This window comes from Bison bison, unplaced genomic scaffold (assembly GCF_000754665.1).
Source record: "Bison bison bison isolate TAMUID 2011002044 unplaced genomic scaffold, Bison_UMD1.0 scf7180017864217, whole genome shotgun sequence".
Lineage (NCBI taxonomy): Eukaryota > Metazoa > Chordata > Mammalia > Artiodactyla > Bovidae > Bison > Bison bison.
The window spans coordinates 470932-493727 of record NW_011494789.1 but is presented as its reverse complement, the minus strand read 5'-3'; the positions used below and the strand labels follow the sequence as shown (position 1 = coordinate 493727).

The 22796-nt window shown below is 41.2% G+C and overlaps 1 protein-coding gene across 1 annotated transcript in view; it reads right to left on the bottom strand.

The window, feature by feature from the left end:
• The window catches only part of LOC104992524 (contactin-associated protein-like 3), a 232716-nt gene that overhangs the window by 149750 nt on the left and 60170 nt on the right, over positions 1-22796 (bottom strand). The window lies entirely within an intron of this gene.

The window sequence follows — 22796 nt, the reverse complement described above, 5'->3', positions numbered from 1 at the left end:
TTCCCAGTCCTGTGGCCACTGCTGAATTTTCCAAATTTGCTGGCATATTGAGTGCAGCACTTTCACAGCATCATCTTTTAGGATTTGAAATAGCTCAACTGGAATTCTATCACCTCCACTAGCTTTGTTCATAGTTATTCTTCCTAAGGCCCACTGGACTTCACACTTCAGGATGTCTGGTTCTATGTGAATGACCACACCATCGTAATTATCTGGATCATTACAATCTTTTCTGTATAGTTCTTCTGTGTACTCTTGCCATGTCTTCTTAATCTCTTACGCTTCTAAAGTCTTACCATTTCTTTCCTTTATTGTGTCTATCTTTGCATGGACAAAGGTTAAGGGGTTACAGTTAGGGTTGTGGTTAGGGGTTAGGGTTAGGGTTTAGGATTAGAGTATCTCTAATTTTCTTAAAGAGATCTCTAGCCTTTCCCATTCTTACTTTCCTCTGCTTCTCTTCATTGTTCACTTAAGAAGACCTTCTTATCTCTCTTTGCTATTCTCTGGAACTCTTGTCTTTCTCTTTCTCACGTACATGTTACAAGAAACTAGTAAATATATCAAAAAAAAGAATCAAACTCACAGAGAAAAAAATAGTGTTTACCAGGGCAGGGGGGCAAAATAGGAGTGGGGAGTGGGAGGTATAAACTATTGATGTAAGATAGGCTACAAGGATATATGCCATGAAGAATATAGCCAATATTTTGTAATAACTGTAAATGGAGTGTAACCTTTAAAATTATATAAAAATACACACATTCAATAAATATCAGTTCTTTTATTTCTCAAAAATTCTGAAGATGAATAGTGGGGTGACAGAAACACAAGTAAGTGTACTTAATGCCACTTAAAATACTTAAAATGGTAAATTGTATGTTATGTATATTTTATAATAACAAAAATTTAAACAAAGAAAAGGAGCATTTTCATTTATGTGAATGTCATCACTATGACCCAGACTGATACAAAGAGGATCACCAAGTTTCCTGCATATGAACCCCCTGTGGTTAAGGGCAACCACTCATCCCAGCCACAGTTGTAGATTTCCAGGCACTCTGGGCGGCTGCCAACACACCCATTCTCAGCTTCACGTCACATGAAGCCCGCTGACACTGCACCTCATTTGGTGTCACACAGTGGCAGGACACATGGCATAATTTCTCATTCCTTACCAGGGAATATAGTGAGAGTCACAAAATGCCTACTAGCTTATCTAGCTCTTGCCAGCATGAACACCTTTTTATATTAAGGTAATGACCTCTGAGGGTTTCCCAGGTGGCGCTAGTGGTAAAGAACCCAACTGCCAGTGCAGGAGACATAAGAGAGCCAGGTTCAATCCCTGGGATGGGAAAATCCCCTGGAGAAGGGCATGGCAACCCACTCCAGCATTCTTGCTTGGAGAAGCCCATGGACAGAGGAGCCTGGCAGGCTACAGTCCATATGGTTGCACAGAGTCAGACATGACTGAAGGAACTTAGCACACACACAACGACCTCTGAATCATTAATCCACGTCAGGAGCCGAAAGAGGGAAAGTTACACCTATGATTCAATCAAAATAAATGCTCAGAATTCACATCCTCCCACCCCCTATGATTTGGATGCTTGTATTACCCAGCTACGATGAAACTGGGTAATTACCTAGTTCTGGCTGAAACTGCTTCCCATTGAAAATGGGTAACAGAAAGTCTCTCAGGAGATTGTCTGTTAGGCAGCCTCTCCACAGTTTCTTGGAGAACACAGTGTAGTAAATAGATGGTCTCAGGGGGCTGCCAAGAAGACAAAACAGCAGTGAGGGTAACAAAATCAGCCCTCAGCAAGCAATGTAAAATAGCATTAATAAGAAGAAAATGGTGATTGAAAGAAAAGTATTACTTGAAAGTAATAAAGCCAAATCAAGAGAAGAAAAGGAGAAAGCAAAACCCAAACAAGCTCAACTGCAAACTAAGTGTAAATGAGAAAATAAAATAAAATTTGAAAATGACCTAGCAACTTTTTAATAGAGAGAACTGAATCCAGTCAAGCTCTTCAGGCTCCAACCTGGAGGCAGAGCAAGCAAGCTGTGACAACTTGCTTCTGTTCTGCAGGTGACAGCTGAACCAGGACCCTTACCTGTGCACCTCCCACCTGCATCTTCTTTTCATCCTTCCTTCCCTTTCCTGGTTGTTTTTTGGCCTATGGTAGTACTTAAGGACCAGGTTTGGGGTTCAGATTGATTTAGGGAATAATACACATCTGGATGGGCTTCTGAGGTGACTCTGTGGCAAAGATTCCACCTGCCAGCGCAGGAGACACAAGAGATATGGGTTCAATTCCTGGATCAGGAAGGTCCCCTGGAAAAGGAAACGGCAGAATTCCATGGACGGAGGAGCCTGGTGGGCTACAGTCCGTGGGGTCGTAAAGAGTTGGACATGACTGAGCACTCGCTTGTTCATACATCTGCATGCATCTTGAGGGCTTCCTATGACTGAGCAAAGGCCCAATAAAGGACAGAGACTGAAAAAACTGATGTTCAGAGATGCTGTGCCCGGACAAAAGTGCATAAAAGCAAAGCCTGACCTAAAACTGCTCTGTTTCTCATTTCTGTGAACCAAGATGCCCCAAGTCTTGAGCTGAGCACCCTTTTATGAAGCAGGGAATGTGTTTTGTTCAACACTGAACTCCCTCCAAACCTGGTAGGAACATCTGGGTATAGTTTCCATCTCACTCCCAGGAAAGAGACAGAATTTACAAAGGCACCAAAAATTCAGCGTCTTTGTTTCTGTCTGGAACCTTGAACAAAGATGGTAGACCCCCAAGCACAGAGGCACAGTCTGAGCTGGGATAGCCACAAAACCACAGCACACAGACTTTCATTCAGTATCCTGAGGTCGGCAATTCTCCATACCATTTCTGAACAGTATCCTTGGGCACACTCTTATCTCCTAAACCCAGCCCTCAGGTGATTCAGACTTGCCTCTGCCTCACCACAAACATGATGATGTTAAAAAGTCTTCCTCCCTTCCATCTTCTCTTTCTTCTGTGAGCTCTGGAAATTTATCTCATTGAAGGTAATAAAAAATAAATAATAATAATAGAAAAATAAAGGGCTACTTCCATCATACCTTAGAATATTCCAGAGTAACATAGAAATTGATCGTTGTGTAACTGAGCTTCAGAGTTTCTTTGTAAAATGAAGAAACTCATGGAGAAAGATTAAATAATATGATGCCCCTGAAATGCTTAAAACCATGCCTGGCTCACAATGAACATTCAGTAAATGTTAGATACCAACTGATCTTCACATTGACTCAAATTTCAGTCTCCCTTTCTAGATCCTACTCCCTGTAGCACTCCAGGGTGCTGTTTGCTCATTTTCTCAGATTCTATTTGCTATGAGGTGCAGAAACATTTTTTATCAATTCCAGATTAATCCTCTTCTTCCCTAACAAAGAGAGGGCACAACAAGCAACATGAGAAAGTGCTTCATTCTTTTCAATAAGCGTAATTTGACTATAGCTACCCCCAGGTGGCTTCCCTGGTGGCTCAGATGGTAAAGCGTCTGCCTACAATGCAGGAGACCCGGGTTTGATCCTTGCATTGGGAAGATCCTCTGAGCAAATGGCAACCCACTCCAGTACTCTTGCCTGGAAAATCCCATGGACAGAGGAGCATGGTAGGTTACAGTCCATGGGGTCGAAGAGTCAGACACAACTGAGAGACTTCACTTTCACCCCCAGGTGGCACTAGAGGTAAAGAACCTTCCTGCCAATGCAGGAGTCATAAGAAATGCTGGTTCGATTCCTGGATGGGGAAGATACCCTGGAGAAGGGCATGGCAACCCCCTCAAATATTCTTACCTGGAGAATCCCAATGGACAGAGGAGGCTGGCAGACTAGAGTCCATAGGGTTGCAAAGAGTCAGACATGACTGAAGCAACTTAGTACACATGCACACCTCTGTCCTTCTAGACAACTGTCATGATGAGATATATTGGGATCCTAACTCCAGAACCTGTGAATGTGAACTTCTTTGGAAATTTTGCCTTTGCAGATGTCATCAGTTTCAGATGGGGTCATGACAGAGGGCCCTAATCCAATATGACCTGGGTCCTTATAAGAAGAAGAAGTGAAGTGAAGTTGCTCATTTGTGTCTGACTCTTTACAACCCTGTGGACTGTAGCCTACCAGGCTCCTCCATCCATGGGATTTTCCAGACAAGACTACTGGAGTGGGTTGCCATTTCCTTCTCCAGTGGATATTCCCAATCCAGGGATCGAACCTGGGTCTTCCGCATTGTAGGCAGACGCTTTACCATCTGAGCCACCAGGAAAGTCTAAAGAAGAGGAGAGATACACAAAGAGGGAAGATAAGATAAAGGTACAGAGGAAGAAAGCCACATGGCAATGGAGGCAGAGATTGCAATGATGATCTACAAGCTAAAGAACTCCAAGAATTACTATTAACATCATAAGTTAAGACAACAACCTGGAAGAGGTTCTCCAGAGACCTTTATCCTGACCATGCCCTGACAAGACATTGATTTTTAACTTCTAGCCTCCAGAATTATGAAAGGCGCGGACTTAAAACAACGAATTTCTGTTTTTTTTAAGCCCCCCACTTTCTGCTACTTTGTGACAGTGGCCCTAGGAAACTAATACAGGGATAGATTTAATCCCTTTCCATTTAAAGGTGCCCTAGAGTATTTGACAGGACTTCCCAGGTGGCACTAGCGGTAAAGAACCCACCTGCCAATGCAGGAGACATGAGATGTGAGTTCAATCCATGGGTCTGGAAGATCCCTTGGAGGAGGGCATGGGAACCCACTCCAGTATTCCTGCCTGGAGAATCCCCATGGACAGAGGAGCCTGGTGGGCTACAATCCATAGGGCCACAAAGATTCGGACACAATTGAAGTGACTGAACACACACACACATACAGATTGTTTGATAGGCATTTTTACAAAAGACCCTGGATATCACTGCCAGGTTCCTCAAATAATTGATTCATCTATTTATTTATTCATTTAATCTAAGGACAGGGAAGCCTGGTGTGCTGCAGTCCATGGGGTTGCAAAGAGTTGGACACAACTGAGTGAACTGAACTGAACTGAAGGATAGAAAGCCTGGTGATGTAATTCACTGACCATTTCACTTTTTATTACTTGGGGATATGAGGATGAAAACCTGTTGCCACAGTAATTTTGCATTGCATTCTGAAGATATTTTTGGTAGCTCTCAAATTTGCTTACAATATGCAGGAGCTTTTCCTATGTCTGAATTTTCCATCAGTGGGAACTTTAGCTAATAAAGCTTTTGCTGCAACATACACAAGCACTCCCCAGGGAGCTCTTTCTACTGCTCAAATAATTTTTCTCTTCTCTCTTTTTTAAAAAAGAAAGATATTGAATCATTAAAATGTTCAAAGCTCTGAAAGGAAGATAAGCCACTCAGGCTGAATGATTAGGAACATTAAAAAAAAAAACACACAAAAGAGAAGACAGGAGTTCAAATCCAAATAAACTCCACTTGCCTAATATGCATCAAAACTGATTTATTTTGAACTTCTGTCTCTGGGTCACAGATGCAGTGTGAGGCTGAGGTCTCATATTTCCACTGCCTGCCCTTCTTCTTTCTTGCTCATAGCCCCTTCTAGAAAAATGTCCTGACCTTCAACTCTTTTTCAAAACTTCTCTTCCTTAGCTCTTAACTGATCCCTCTTAAAGAAATAAGCACAGAATCCCCAGCACAGCAAAAGAGTAATTGGGAATATGAATGGAAGATGAGTCATGTGCTTCATGTCTGGAGCTTCACCCTATAGATACTTACACAACATGGTAGACAAGTGCACTTCTGTCCACACACACAAATCTCTGTAATATAATCCCAGAGACAGCTTGCTCTTTTATATGCAAGAAGAAAATCACCTCATCAAAAAACTCTTAGAAGAGAAGATAGGCAAAACATTCTCTGACATAAATCATACCAATGTTTTCTTAAGTCAAGACAAGATAAATAAATGCAAAAATAAACAAATGAGATCTAATCAAGCTTACAAGCTTTTGTACAGCAAAGGGAACTATAAACAAAATGAAAAGAAAACATGTGGAAGTGAGGAGGATATTTGCAGACAATGCAACCAACAAGGGCTTAATTTCCAAAACACACAAACAGCTCATACAACTCAAAGACAAAAAACAAACAACACAGTTGAAAATGGGCAGAAGACCTAAATAGACATCTCTCCAAAGAAGACAAACAAATGGTCAACACAGATGCTCAACATCGCTAATTATTAGAGAAATGCAAATCAAAACTACACAAGAAACTACAATGAGGTACCACTTCACACCAGTCAAAACGGCCATCATGAAAAAGCACAAATAGCAAATGAGAGGGTGTGAAGAAAAGGGAAACCTCCTACATGGTTGGTGAGAATGTAAACTGGTACAGTCACCATGGAAAGCAGTACGGGAGTTTCTCAAAAAGCTAAAAATAGAGTAGCTATATAATCCTTCAATCTCATTCTTGGGCATATATCTGGAGGAAACTATAATTAAAAAAGACAAATTCACCGAAATGTTCATTGCATACTATTTACAATAACCAAAAGACTTGGAAACAACATAAACGATCATCAAGAAATGAATGGATAAAGATATGGTACATATATACAATAGAACGCTACTCAGTCATAAAAAAAAGAATAAAACAATGTCATTTGCAGCAACATGGATGGACCTACTAAGTGAAGTAAGTCAGAGAAAGACAAATATCATATGACAACACTTCTATGCAGAATCTAAAGTATGACACAAATGATGAATTTATCTATGAAACAGACTCAGACATAGAGAACAGACTGTGGTTGCCAAAGTGGAGGGAAGGTAGGTGAGGGATGGAGTAGGAGTTTGAGATTAGCAGATACAAACTATTATATATAGAATGGATAAACAACAAGGTCCTACTGCATAGCACAGATAACTATATTCAATATTCTGTGATAAACAATAATGGGAAGAATATGAAAAATAATTATAAATTATATATATATATTTCCTGGTGACTCAGCAGGAAAGAATCTACCTGCAATGCAGGAGACTCGGGTTCAGTCCCTGTTTTGGGAAGATCCCTTGGAAAAGGAAACGGCAACCCACTCCAGTATTCTTGCCTAGGAAATCTCCATGGATAGAGGAACCTGGTGAACTACAGTCCATGGGGTCACAAAAGAGTTGAGCATCACTTGACAACTAAAACTATATATATGTGTGTGTGTGTGTGTGTGTTAGTTACTTAGTTGTGTCGAGCCCTTTGCAACACCATGGACTGTAGCCTGCCAGGTTCCTCTGTCCATGGAATACTCCAGGCAAGAATACTGGAGTAGGTAACCATTCCCAGGGATATGTACACACACACAAACATATATACAGATATATAACTGAATCATTTTGTTATACAGTAGAAATTAACACATTATAAATCAACCACATTTCAATAACACACATTAAAAAAAGAGAAAGTCACCTAAAATGTTTTCTCTAAGTTGAAATGGTACTTTTTCTTATCCATGCCATCTAAAAGCCTGTATTAGGAATATATTCACTGTAAAAATGATACAGAATCTATTTACATACATTTGGGCTTCCCTGGTGGCTCAGCTGGTGAAGAATCCACCTGCAATGCAGGAGACCCCAGTTCAATAACTGGATTGGGAAAATCCCCTGGAGAGGGGAACAGCTACCCACTCCAGTATTCTGGCCTGGGGAATTCCATGGACAGAGGAGCCTGGCAGACTACAGTCAATGGGTTCACAAAGAGTTGGACATGACTGAGCAACTTTAACTTTCACATAATATGGATAAACCGAAAGAACATTATGCATTGTGAAATAAATCATCACAAAAGGGCAAATACTGTAGGATTCCACTAATATGAAGAATCTAAGGCACCAAAAAGCACTGAAACAGATACTAGAGAGGGGATTGCCAGTGGCTAAGGGCAGGGCGGGAACTTTGTGTTTACTCAGTTTGTTTTACAAGGTGAGAAAGTTGCACAGATCCATTTCTATTTCTAACACTATGACTATACTTAACACTACTGAATTGTACACTTAAAATTGGTAAGAATGGTGAATTTAATGTTATAGTCTTTACCATGAAAGGGAAAGATATACCCAACTGAATGCAGAGAATAGTCGACTGGGCAACTGAACAATAACAGCAAGATTTGCAGGTGCCATGCACTTTAATGGCTGGTATGTGAAGAGGATGGCACCCCACTCCAGTACTCTTGCCTGGAAAATCCCATGGATGGAGGAGCCTGGTGGGCTGCCGTCCATGGGGTCACTAAAGAGTCAGACACAACTGAGCAACTTCACTTTCACTTTTCACTTTCATGCATTGGAAAAGGAAATGGCATTCCACTCCAGTGTTCTTGCCTGGAGAATCCCAGGGACAGTGGAGTGTGGTGGGCTGATGTCTATGGGGTCACACAGAGTCAGACACGACTGAAGCGACTTAGCAGCAGCATGTGAAGAGGAACTAAAGAGCCTCTTAATGAAGGTGAAATAGGAGAGTGGAAAAGCTGGCTTAAAATCCAACATTCAAAAAAGGAAGATCATGGCATCTGGTCCTATCCCTTCATGGCAAATACATGGGGAAAAAGTGGAAACAGTGTCAGATTTCATTTTCTTGGGCTCCTAAATCACTACAGACGTTAACTGCAGCCAGGAGATTAAAAGACACTTGCTCCTTGGAAGAATAGCTGTGACAAAACTAATTGCTGTTTTTGTTCAGTCTGCCAGTCGTGTCCAACTCTTTGCCACCTCATGGGCTGCAGCATGCCAGGCCTCCCTGTCCCTCACCATCTCCCAGAGTCTGCTCAAGTTCATGTTCATTGCATCAGTGGTGCTGTCCAGCCATCTAATCCTCTGACACCCTCTTTTCTTTCTGTCCTCGATCTTTCCCAGCATCAGGGTATTTTCCAATGAGTCATTTGTTTGCAAAAGACGACCACAATACTGGAGTTTCAGCTTCAGCATCATTCCTTCCAGTAAATATTCAGGGCTGATCTCCCTCAATATTAACTCGTTTGATCTGTTTGCTGATCAAATGAGTTTTCCATTCATTTGCTGTCCAAGGGACTTTCAGGAGTCTTCTCCAGCACCACAGTTCAAAGGCATCAATTCTTTGATGCTCTGCTTTCTTTTTGGTCCAGCTCTCACAACCTTATGTGACCACTGGGAAGACCATACCCTTGACAATACAGATCTTTGTCAGCAGAATAATGTCTCTGCTTTTCACACTGTCTAGGTTTGTCATGGATTTTCTGCCAAGAAATAATCATCTTCTGATTTCACGGCTGCAGTCACCATCCACAGTAATTTTGGAGCCCAAGAAGAGGATATCTGTCACTACTTCCACCTTTTCCCCTTCCATCTGCATGAATTAATGGGGCTGGATGCCATAGTATTTTTTTAATATTTAGTCTTAAGCTGGCTTTTTCACTCTGCTCCTTCACCCTCATCAAGAGGCTCTTTAGTTCCTCTTCACTTTCTGCCATTAGAGTGGTATCATCCACATAGCTGAGGTTGTTGTTTCTCCTGCCTATCTCGATTCTGGCCTGTAACTCATGTAGCCCAGCATTTTTCATGATGTGCTCAGTGTCTAGGTTAAACAAACAGGGTGACAGCAGACAGCCCCGTCGTACTCCTTTCTTGATCTTGAACCAATCAGTTGTTCCATACAGGGTTCTAACTGTTGCTTCTTGATATGCATACAGGTTTCTCAGGAGATAGGAGAGATGGTCTGGTATTTCCATCTCTCTAAGAGCTTTCCATGGTTTGTCATGATCCACACAGTCAAAGGCTTTAGTGTATTTGATGAAACAGAGATAGATATTTTTCTGAAATTCCCTTGCTTTCTCTATAATCCAGCGAATGTTGGTGACAAACCTAGACAGCACTAAAGACAGTACTAAAAAGCAGAGACATCACTTTGCCGACAAAGGTTCTTATAGTCAAAGCTATGGTTTTTCCAGTCGTCATGTATGGATGTGAGTTGGACCGTAAAGAAGGCTGAGTGCCAAAGAATTGATGCTTTGAACCGTGGAGTTAGAGAAGACTCTTAAGAGTCTCTTGGACTGCAAGACGATCAAACCCGTCAATCCGAAAGGAAATCAACCCTGGATATTCATTGGAGTGACTGATACTGAGGCTGAAGTTCCAATACTTTGGGAACCTGATGCAAAGAGCTGACTCACTGGAAAAGACCGTGATGCTGGGAAAGATTGAGGGCAGGAGGAAAAGGGGGTGACAGAGGATGAGATGGTTGGATGGCATCACTGACTCAATGGGCATGAGTTTGAGTGAACTCAGGGAAATAGTGACGGACAGAGAAGACTGGCATGCTGCAGTTCACGGGATCATAAAGAGTCGGACATGACTTAGCAACTGCAGAACAATTCTTTACCAGAATTAAGATACTACTTTGTATTTCCTTTGTTTTTTCCTTCAATCCTTTCAAAATTTGTATCTACTTGAGCAGCAATACATGTATGTAGTTTAAAAATAGCATTCATTGCCTACTCATTGCGTATCTACCCAAAATGAGAAATGCTATTCATAATTTATCTTGTGTGCTTCTAGAAATAGTCTATATATATTTGCGTGCACATGTATGTATATGTTCATCTTGGAAATTTCTAATGGAGACACAATAAATACATACTCTTTCCTTGCTGTAAGAAATTATTTCTTAAAGCTCTTTATCAGTAAATGTATTTGATAATGTTGTACACATGAAAATTATATGTTTTAAACCCATGTTACTTCAAATAAATAAATAGATTAAGTAACTTCTTTGTTTTGAAAGGAAAGAATTCCATATATTATATCGTTCCATAAAATGAAGTATTTATGTATTCACCGATTGACAGACAACTGGATCATGACTATAAACAATGTACTTAATTTTCTCAAAGGCACTTTCTGTTCATCTCTTAGTATTCTGGTGGGACTAACTCGTAGAATTGTTACTTGGTGTAGACAATATATTGATGGAATTTAATAGCACCACTCCTTTTGGATTGTCATCTTCAGAATTCTAAATAGCGGGTGTATTTTTGTGGGTGCTTTTGAACACTTAAGTTGATAGAAATCATCTTCTAAGGATGTGCACAATGCTGTGATGAACATGGGTGTGCAAACATCTCTTCCAGATCCTGCTTTGGGTATACGTTTGGGCATATTGGCTTCCCTGGTGGCTCAGTGGTAAAGAAATCTACCTGCCAATGCAGGAGACATGAGTTGAACATGAACCCATTTTATAACATGTTACGCTGCTAGCACTGTCTGAGAGTGCCTGCTTCCTGTATCCTAAGGAAGAGGATCCCCATTCTGCACCATCGTTTTATCCCTCTCCAGCATGAACCCTCTGTATTGTGGCAAGGTGGTTTGAATGTGGGCCCTGTGGCCAGACAGCTGGAGTTTAAACCTTTGTGACTTCACAAACAAGCTCTGTGAGTCTAAGGATACTGAACTTGAACTCTTCATACCTCAGTGTCCTTTTCTGTAAACTGGGCATTAGAGGGCTGGTGTGAGGATATATTTAATAAATATGTATAAAACACATGAAGTAGTGTCAGGCGCTTGCTAAGTACTCAGTGTGGGTTAGCACTTCTTATTGTTTTAACATTTTTCTTTAAACTGATTTTTTTAAAACTTAGTTTTATGCTAAGTGCGATGTAATGATATCATAGGTCAGATGTGTAGTATTTATCTTATCCTGAAAGACATCAAATTACATGCATACATGTACAATGAAAAGAAAGTTTTCCTAGGATACAATTTGAAAAGTACTATCCTAAGCAGGAGTATTAGCAAAAGTTCTGTGAAGTTCAAGTCTGAGAGGTTATACTGTGTCACATTGATGCTATAATTTTCATTTCTCATACTGGATCCCTACATTACACCTTAAATAGATTTTAAAAAATGGACTAGACCAAGGATAAACAACCTAAACCCAGAACCAGCTGACTGCGTAGCTTTGTAAATAAAGTTTTATTGGAACACTGCCACACGCCTTCATTTATTAGTACATATTACCTGTGGCTACTTTCACAGGACAGCATAGTTGAGCAGTCACAAGAGAGACTATACGGTCTACAAAGCCAAAAATATTTATTATCTGTCCATTCACAGGGGAAGTTGTCTGGCCCCTGGTCGAACCAATATTTCTTTCTGTCTGAGACCTTTAAACATGACTGAAGAGCATCCAGCTTCTCAACTGCTGTCCTACCCATAACTGCTCTGAAAGTCTGATGTTTGCTCATCAGAAATTCTTATTTTCTCAAAATTTTGAGACTCTGATATTAATATTTTAAAAAATCCTCAAAGCCTGTCTTCCTTTTTGCAAAATTTTAAACTTTCATTATTGTGTCCCACGCTGGTGGCACAGTGGATAAAAATCCACCTGCCAACACAGGAGACATGGATTCCATCCCTGGTCCAGGATTAAGCCCACAAGCCACCATTACTGAAACCCATGAGCTCTAGCACCTGTGAGTCACAACTACTGAGACCACATGCTGCAGCTGCTGAAACCCATGTGCATGGGGCCTGTGCTCCGCAACAAGAGAAGCTACAGCAAGGACAAGCCCTTGCACTGCAACCGGAAAAACCCTGCACACAGCAACGAAGAACCAGTGCGACCGAAAATAAATAAATATAACTAAGAAATTCCATTAGTGCCTTTGTACAAATTTATAAAATGTGGTCCGCATCAAAGGTAGAAAATTGTTCTAACTGGAAGTGCAGAAACCGCAGAGGGCTGTGCACATGGCGTCGCTTTAATCACGCTGCCTCCACTGTGTGCCGTTTTCCCAAGAACCCAGTCAGTCTGGTACCAAATACCTGTCTTTATGTCAGACCTACAGACCCAGGAAATCACCCATGAAGTACACAGCATATCTGTGCATTCTTTATGTTTATATTATGTGTGAAAGTTGTAGACTTTGTAGACTTTAACAGTCATTCCCTATGAAACTCAGTCTTAACACACTGTATGAAGCTAAGTGCCAGAACTGCAGTCAGTAGGAAGAATTTCCATGAAATCCTGGAAGGATGCTCCCTGAGCTGCCCTTTCTTTCACCGTCCTAAAAGTCGGCTCAGCAACATTTCCTTTCGATGAGTGTGCTGCCAGAGTACCTTTCTCGGTAAAAATTTACTTTTTCCATCATATACTTTTCCTGCTTAAAAACAACATTCTTGCTTAAAAACAGTGTCCTCTCCCAAATGGGTAAAAAATTCTACTTATAAAGCAATTTCCCCCACAACTCTGCCATACTCTGTCCATGTTACTGTTTAAGATTTACCTTTTTTGTAAAACATACCCTAATTTACATAGATCTCCAATAACACCACTTCTGCAACAACCTCAATCTGTGAAAGGTAAAATTGTAATTTGTAAGATGTCTCAAGAGTTGCTGTTTATCCTGCTACATATTTAAAATTCTACTTGCCACCACATCCCTTCCTCTCAACCTGACAACACATGGCAATTCAGATAAGCAAAATCGTTACTTTTGCAAAGCAATAAAGTCTGTACGAGGGATATAGTTATAAACAAACTGTAGTCCTTGATGCCAGAATTGATGTGTAACAGGCATGAGATGAATAAATATGGTAAAAGAATAGTGATACTTGAGAAATAAAAACAAAAATTCCTAGGAGTAGAAAAAGAAGGGAGGGTCTAAGCAATTTTCATACAAGGAGAAAGGGATGTGAGCGAAGGTTTTCCATTTGGGAAGGACTGTAACTGACAAATGGAAGGAAGGATGCTCCACACCCACCGGATGCAGTCATCCTGGCAAGAAGCAGTTGTTATACTGGATCCCAGGCTTCTGGGGACCCATCAATTACTTTGTGGTCACAGATCAGATTCATTCACTTCTCTGCCTCAAACTTTCCAACTTTGAACAGTTTTGACAGACCAAATTCAGTGTTCATCTCTATTGTCACTGAGACCTGCGGTGAAGGGCAAATGGGACTACCTCTGTCTTTGGTTCAATAGGGCATCATCCTGGTACAACTTTGTGAAGAAAAGTGTCAAGCCTCCTGTTAGACCTAGCACTGAAAGCCTCCCATCGTATAAGCAGCATCACACGGTTGGCTAAGTTTTAACCTAACTAACCATCTGGGTTGAGGTCTGTTTGAAAATAGCAACTTTTCCTTAACTCAATCTAACAACTCCTTATTGAGAAATTGTAATAGGCCTGGCCTTCTGGGGCAATCAATCCCTGAACTAATGGCTCTCAGAGCCCAGGACGGGGAGATATGTACAGAAAATTCAACTGTGGTCCATGATGGTAAATGCAATCAACAAGACTGACCACGGTACACAGTCACTGCCTTAGAAATCAATGCACTCCACGTTCATGACGTGGATGGTTAGGAAGCGGAAGGCCATGTCCTCGCCAAGGCCAAGGACATGGAAGAGATCAATACAGAATCACTGAAGTGTTGCTCCTGTTGTGCTCGAAACCATCCAGTCTCAGAGCCAAACTTGAAATCAGAGAGTCCAGAACTAGCACAAGCCTCAGACAGCCGAGGTACGCTCGGCAGACCCTTCTGAGCAACCTCCTACCTGATGCAGGGATTGGTTCTGTTGGGTCATCAACTCATTAGCAATAAATGTATCAACCTAGACCTGAAATAAACCAACATATATTTAATGACTGAATTAGCAGAAATCTCTGTCAAGAGAATTTCTGCTCCTTCTATCTCCTGACAGAGCTTCACATGTAGCATAGTACCTACTTCCTCACATACAAACCCTCCTCCTTGTCTCTGAGTCCAGTTTTTCTTATTCTGATTCAACACTGCTTTTATCCTTCTTTATTTTGAAACTACACATAGTCATATGATCTTTCTATTTATACCAAGTAAACATAATTCATTTAAACTTGAATCCAATATGGTTTATTAATTTGATTATGCAACATTTCAAACATCCCTGCCGAAACAGGTATACATGTACCAACAATCTAGATCTATTTTAACAAGGTAAATATTTTGCCATGTGTGCATCAGCTCTTTCTCTAAAATAGACAAATTGGTGCATATATAACCAACAAATGCCTCCAACCCAACGCTCATGCTTCCAATATTTCTGTCTTTTTTCTACCCTACACCCTTGGGCTCACCTTTGTTGCTCTCTTAGAATGCTGTGCGATTGTTGTGAATCTTTCAATTCAATATTAATTAATCTCATTAATTAGTCTACTTGGTGTTCTAGGTTGGAAATTATCCAAAGAAGAACAAAGTTTCAGATGATTTGCTCTATTTTATATTCATTTAAGGACCTACTGCTACTTATTTTTTCAAGGCAAAAGAAATCTATTAAATGGAATTATTTAAACTAGAACTTATGTTTATTTCAAATCATTTCTTTTCTTATCTTTCTCAAATATATTTGCCAGTCATTTCTTAGAAGAATGCCTTTTTTCACGCAAAGGGCCTGCATAGGAAGAAAAATCCACTTTATCCACTTAAAAATCTAAGTTCATTGCCTTACAAATAGCAACTTCCATCTTAAATTCATAGAGTGTAACTTTTGAACTAGAGTTCTGATGAGTTTTTAATATGAAGAATAAACCCCTAACAAATGCAGAGTGTAGAGTCAGGGTATATTATAGTTTTCCAAGGTAGAACTAACTTTAACCACTTGTTATTTATTGATAACAATGAAAAAAATACCTGGGCTTCACCCCATGAGGTTGGTGACTATCAGGGATAAAGAGAATGGCCTGTAGCCAAACATCACTGAAGCGAGGTTCCTGAAGTCTTGTTACAGAAAGCATCACCTGCCCAGGCTAACTCATGGGTGGGATGAGCTACATCCTCAAGCAGGGAGCACAGTCCCCTCTGATTCGGAAAGCTAGAGGTTAGGTTAAGGTGCGGAGCAGTTTTCCCCACAGATGGGACTTGGGTCATTCCAGTCTGTCCTTCTCACAGTCTAAACTGCACTGGAATCACCCGCTCATCTTATTAAAATGCAGATTCTATTCAATATATTTGGGTGGGGGCTGAAAGTCCATATTTCTATCAAGATCTTTCAAGTGATGCTGCTGGTCCATTGGCCACCTGCTGATTAGCAGGACCCATAGCAATCTAGGTCCTGTCTTTCGTAGAGAAAATGGGAAAGAGAGGAGTAGAAAGATAAGATGTGTGAGAAGAGGAAACCAGAGAAATAGAAAAGAAAGCAAAAGGTCATGGGGAGAGAGTGAAAGAGAGACAAAAAAAAAAAAAACAGGAAATGTGATAGTATGGCCCTCCCAACATCTCTCCCTCCTAAGTGCCCTCATCAGGGTGGACATGAAGTCCTTATATGGCCCCACCTACCAACCCAGGGGTTTCGGTGCTTGGTACAGGGTAGTCAGAGAGCTGTCCTGATCAGACCAGCTTTTTCTCTGGCCACAAGCCATGAGATATGAGATGACCCTCAGCCAGAGCCACAGAAGTCAGCCTGTTTCCTCAGATTTCTGAGCCAGTACAGGAAAAACGAATATCAGAAGCCAGTTCACAGAAGGTACAAGGCTGGGCTGATTCCTAGTTACAACCATGCCAGAGACCCAGCTAAATCTTCCCCTTCTCAGTGTCGCTGGACTCGCAAGTACCTAGACTGCTTTGAGTTGATTCTCTAGAGTTTGTAGCAATACAGAAAGGAGGGAGAATATAGGAGGAAATGGAGAGAGAAGAGAGAAATGAGGAGAAAAATATTTAATGACAGATGAAAAAATAAAGAACAGAAGGATAGAAGAAAAGAGGGAGAAACAGATGATGAGAGTGAAGCCAAAGTAAGACAGAAGAAAAAAACACCCTCTAGGAGGAAAGGTGCCCATGGCTGAGCAGGGACCCAGTGGTAATGGGCCAGATGAGCCTCGACAAAGGACACCATTGCAGAGCAAGCTATTGGCCATGGTCACCTGACAGGAGAGGGTGCATCAGTCTGGCTTTTATAGAGTCAGCCCACTGTTCCCACCAAATGGAACTGAGAGGGAGAAGAGACAAAGTCAGGGCAGGCTAGTAGCCTGAGAAAGATAACTGGTCAAAGTCTGTGACAGAGCCCCAGGAAGACCTAACAGATGTTCAGGTAGGCAGGGATGGAGCTGGAGCCCTGACATCCACTTGGAATATGTCAGAGCTTTAGACTGCCCACCCACGGACCTCTCCTGCCCACCAGGCATGCTCACAGACCACAACCCCAGAGCAGGAGAGTGGATGGAGCCCACACCTCTCCCCAGCCTGGTCCAGAGGCCCCCATGGAACTCAGAGCTCACATTGTCCTATAGATATGAATCCTGATACACAAGGACTGCCTCAAAATTCTTGTCTGAATCCAAGAATCACAGTAGATTGATATGTGTTAGTTGATTTATTCTCAGGGAAAAGTAGAAAATAAACATTACTGGGAATTCCCTGGTGGCCCAGTGGTTAAGAATCTGCCTGCCAATGCAGGGGACAAGGGTTTGATCCCTTGTCTGGGAAGATCCCACAGGCCAGGGAGCAGCTAAGTTCACGTGTGCCACAACTACTGAGCCTGTGAGTTAGAGCTTGCAAGCCACAACTACTGAGCCCATGTGCCACCACTTATGAAAGCCATGCTTTGCAAGGAAGAGTAGCCCCTGATCATAGCAACCAGAGAAAGCCCATGCAGCGGTGAAGACCCAGTGCAGCCAAAAATTAATAAATAAAATAATCAAAAAATAAATAAAATAAGTTAATTACAAAAAATAAAATAAACGTTCCTGAACTTTGCCAGCGATCACTGATCTGTTGTATTGTTCACTTCAGTGCTGTTCCATGACCCTCAGCATCCAAAGATTCTGGCCATTTTCTGATTTAGTTGGACTGAACTTACAAACATCTTGTAAGTCCTATGAATGTTCAGTATCAAGCTTTGTCAAGCCACCTGGTTTCCCAATGGACTGTAATCCATGCTTGTTCACATCTTATAGGAAATGAACCCCTTTTCCTCACCTTTTTTTTTTTTCAGTGATATCTCTTCCACTGCATTTCAAATGAAGACATTTACTCTGCACATCAAAAGAGTGTGTGTGTCCTGAGAAGTAGGGCACCACTTGGCAAAAGATGGCAATAATTTTACCTTCATTTAAGACACAGTCCTTTATTTGATTTAAATAAAATCCTTTTAGAGTGTATTTTACAGTTCTGAGTACTGTGATTTATTTGGTTATTTTCAAACAGAAATCTAATTTAGCCATGGAAGCAGTCACTCATCAATAAATGTTAATGTGAAACATATCACCAGGTGAAAGGGACTTGACCTGCAGCTGCAAGAGCAGGCCACACAGAAAGCATAAGGGAGGCAGGAGACCTCTAGGAGCAAAGACCAGCCCCCAGCTAACAGCCTCCAGGGCTGCAGTTCTACACCCACAAGGAAGTAAGTGAGCATGTACACAGAAGAGTCAGCAGGGAAATTCTGACTGCTACCATCTGAAAGGCCTGCTTGCAAGGCTGGCCCATTCCCAGGACCCATGATAAGGGTGGCTCACTGTGCCTAATGTTTTTAAAGTAACTGAAAGTATAATTCATAATTATCAAGTAGTAAGACTTACTGCTGTCAATGCCAATTGTGTACAATGGGCCCGGAGTAAGAGGTGAATTCACTTAACCCATGATAATGAATGCTGAAGATGCAAGGATGAGCCCCTTTCCTAAAGGAATTAAAAATGCTAAGAGAGGAGAAACACCTACACTAGACCTTTAAGTACCAAGGGCTACAAGCTGGGACAAAGGGCTACAGAGAAGCACAGAGCAGAGAGCTCAAGAAAGGCAACCTGCCAGAAGATAGAGTCCACTCACTCAATAATTCAGCAAACATTGTCCAACTTTCTATTCAGACCCAGGCACCATGAAGTGCTGGGGGCACAGGCAGGGTAGGCCAGGTCTCTATTTATACAAGTTCAGGAGTGGGAGGCAGGCTACTTCACCAGTCTTTTCTGTGTGATATGATGCATAGGTCTGAGGGATCCTTCTGTCCTCACCAGCATTCTTGACCCTACTTCACAAGGCACTTGATCATTAAACAGACTGACAGAAGGTGATGCTTAGATGAGGTTCCCCTAGAACCAGATTCAATGAAAAATAAGAATTTTCACACTTTCTCAATCAAATGGAGTTGAAGGTGGGAAAAACATAAACCTTAATTCATACAACTAAGAATAAGTAGGCACCCTGAAGGCTCAGACAGTAAAGAATCTGCCTGCAACGCAGGAGATGAGGGTTTGATCCCTGGGTCAGGAAGATCCTCTGGAGAAAGGAATGGCTACCCACTCCAGTATTCTGGCCTGGGAAATCCCACGGACAGAGGAGCCTGGCAGGCTACAGTCCATGGGCTTGCACATGACTGAGAGAATAAGCACAACCATTAGTTACCTAATTTTGAAAAATAATATGCAATTTTGAATAAAGTTTCTCTTTATAAGTAGGTGCTTCATTTAACTTTAACTTATTCTTTAAAAAAAGAAAAACTTTTTATTTCAAATTGGAGTATAGCCAATTAGCAATGTTGTGATAGTTTCAGGTGGACAGCAAAGGGACTCAGCCATAGATATACACATATCCTTTCTCCCCTAAACTGCCCTCCCATCCAGGCTGCCACATAATATTGAGCAAAGTTCCCTGTGCTATACAGTTAAACTTGCTTACTCTTAAATAATACCTTAGACCACCTGACCTGCCTCTTGAGAAATCTGTAAGTAGGTCAGGAAGCAACAGTTAGAACTGGACATGGAACAAGAGACTGGTTCCAAATAGGAAAAGGTGCACGTCAAGGCTGTATACTGTCACTCTGCTTATTTAACTTCTATGCAGAGTACATCATGAGAAACACTGGGCTGGATGAAGCACAAGCTGGAATCAAGATTGCCAGGAGAAATATCAATAACCTCAGATATGCACATGATACCACCCTTATGGCAGAAAGTGAAGAAGAACTATAGAGCCTCTTGATGAAAGTGAAAGAGGAGAGTGAAAAAGTTGGCTTAATGTTCAACATTCAGAAAACTAAGATCATGGCATCCAGTCCCATTACTTCATGGGAAATAGATTGGGAAACAGTGGAAACAGTGACAGACTTCATTTTGGGGGGCTCCAAAATCACTACAAATGGTGACTGCAGCCATGAAATTAAAAGACGCTTACTTACCCCTTGGAAAAGTTATGGCCAACCTAGACTGCATATTAAAAAGGAGAGACATTACTTTGTCAACAAAGGTCTGTCTAGTCAAGGCTATGGTTTTTTCAGCAGTCATGTATAGATGTGAGAGTTGGACTATAAAGAAAGCTGAGTGCCGAAGAATTGATGCTTTTGAACTGTGGTTTGGAGAAGACTCCTGAGAGTCCCTTGGACTGCAAGGAGATCCAACCAGTCCATCCTAAAGGAGATCAATCCTGGGTGATCATTGAAAAGACTGATATTGAAGCTGAAACTCCAATATTTTGGCCACCTGATGAGAAGAACTGACTCACTTGTAAAGACCCTGATGCTGGGAAAGATTGAAGGTGTGAGGATAAGGGGATGACAGAGGATGAGATGGTTGGATGCCATCACCAACTCAATGGACATGAGTTTGAGTAAACTCCAGAAGTTGGTGATGGACAGGGAGACCTGGCCCGCGGCAGTCAATGGGGTTGCAAAGAGTTGGACACGACTGAGTGACTGAACTGAACTGACTCTGGTTTGGACTTGGTGCTCTTAGAATTAGCACAACACCAAAATCACTGCAGATGGTGACTGCAGCCATGAAATTAAAAGACGCTTACTCCTTGGAAGGAAAGTTATGACCAACCTAGATAGCATATTCAAAAGAAGAGACATTACTTTGCCAACAAAGATCCATCTAGTCAAGGCTATGGTTTTTCCTGTGGTCATGTATGGATGTGAAAGTTGGACTATGAAGAAAGCTGAGCGCTGAAGAATTGATACTTTTGAACTGTGGTGTTGGAGAAGACTCTTGAGAGTCCCTTGGGCTGCAAGGAGATCCAACCAGTCCATTCTGAAGGAGATCAGTCCTGGGTATTCTTTGGAAGGACTGATACTAAAGCTGAAACTCCAGTACTTTGGCCACCTCATGTGAAGAGTTGACTCATTGGAAAAGACTGATGCCGGGAGGGACTGGGGGCAGGAAGAGAAGGGGACGACAGAGGATGAGATGGCTAGATGGCATCACCGACTCGATGGATGTGAGTTTGAGTGAACTCCGGGAGTTGGTGATGGACAGCAAGGTCTGGCATGCTGCAATTCATGGGGTCGCAAAGAGTCAGACACGACTGAGTGACTGAACTGAACTGAACTGAAAAACTGCTTCCAATCATATACATGGCAACTGCTTGTTTGGAAACTTTGTCAGGCAGCCCTAAAAACACTCACAAATTCCTTCTCATTTTATTGTTTTAATTAGTGTTAGATAATTAACTAGTTCTTCTTGATTCAATTTACATCAACATTTACTGACAAACTTAATAAGCGCTTCAGAGACAAAAAAGTTAAGTAGACCACAATCTATTAGGTCTCAACATAACAAGGAAACTCAAACGAGGGCAATTTGTTACCCAACACATATTATCATTTTGTTGCCTATTAACCTTATTGATAATAGGTTTTTAGCTGACATTTTTCCTCTTACTATGACAATTCAGAAAAAAAAAAAAAAATGAAGTTACACAACATCCTTAGACTAAGTTAAATGGAAGACACACTGTATATTTTTTATTGTGGTAAAATATATATAACGTAACATTTAGCCCTTTAGACATTTTTAAATGCACAATTCTAGACATTAACATTCACACTGCTGTGCAACCATGACCACCACCCATCCCCAGAACTTTTCATCTTCTCAAACTGAAACCCTGTCCCCATTAAACACTAACAGTTCATTCCTTGCTCTTCCGAATTCCTAAATTACATTTTTAATAAAAAGGAAAAAAGTAATTTTGTCTCCATTTGACAAATCTTCAAGCCATACCACCCCCCCACCCTGCCCATTGGTTGCCCCATCACCCAATTGCAAAACCTGGGCGGATCTTTACAACACTCTTCTTTGGAAGCTTTTCACTTGGAGCAAACTGTGATTTAAAGATATGAAACCCTAACTATGTAGTCGATTACGTATATTTTAAAATTCCAAAAGTTAAGCAAACAAAACTTAATTCTTCTAAAAGGAGCATGAGCATGTGATCAGAATAGAAACTACGTCACTGATGTAAATTAGAGTAGTTATGATTCAAAGAACCCTAACCATATACTGTCCATAAATTAGAAGGAGCCACACGGTGCTCAGGTTCCTGTTGGAGCAGGAATTCAACATATGCCTCAAGAAGTCCTCCACATTAAAAAGCAGAGACATTACTTTGTCAACAAAGGTCTGTCTAGTCAAGGCTATGGTTTTTTCAGTAGTCATATATGGATGTGAGAGTTGGACTATAAAGAAAGCTGAGTGCCGAAGAATTGATGCTTTTGAACTGTGGTTTGGAGAAGACTCCTGAGAGTCCCTTGGACTGCAAGGTGATCCAACCAGTCCATCCTAAAGGAGATGGACTGTCCATTACATCAATTTTTAAATGTTCTGAGTCTTTTAGAAATTTCGATTTATCAGAGGACACAGAAAAACATGAATATGCTTTAATTAAAAAATGCTCAGGCAATACAAACTACTGTGCCTGAGGTTAAACAAAAATAAATTGAGCTGCATGTGATTTATTTAAACCTTAGACTACACACTGTTTAAAGAAATA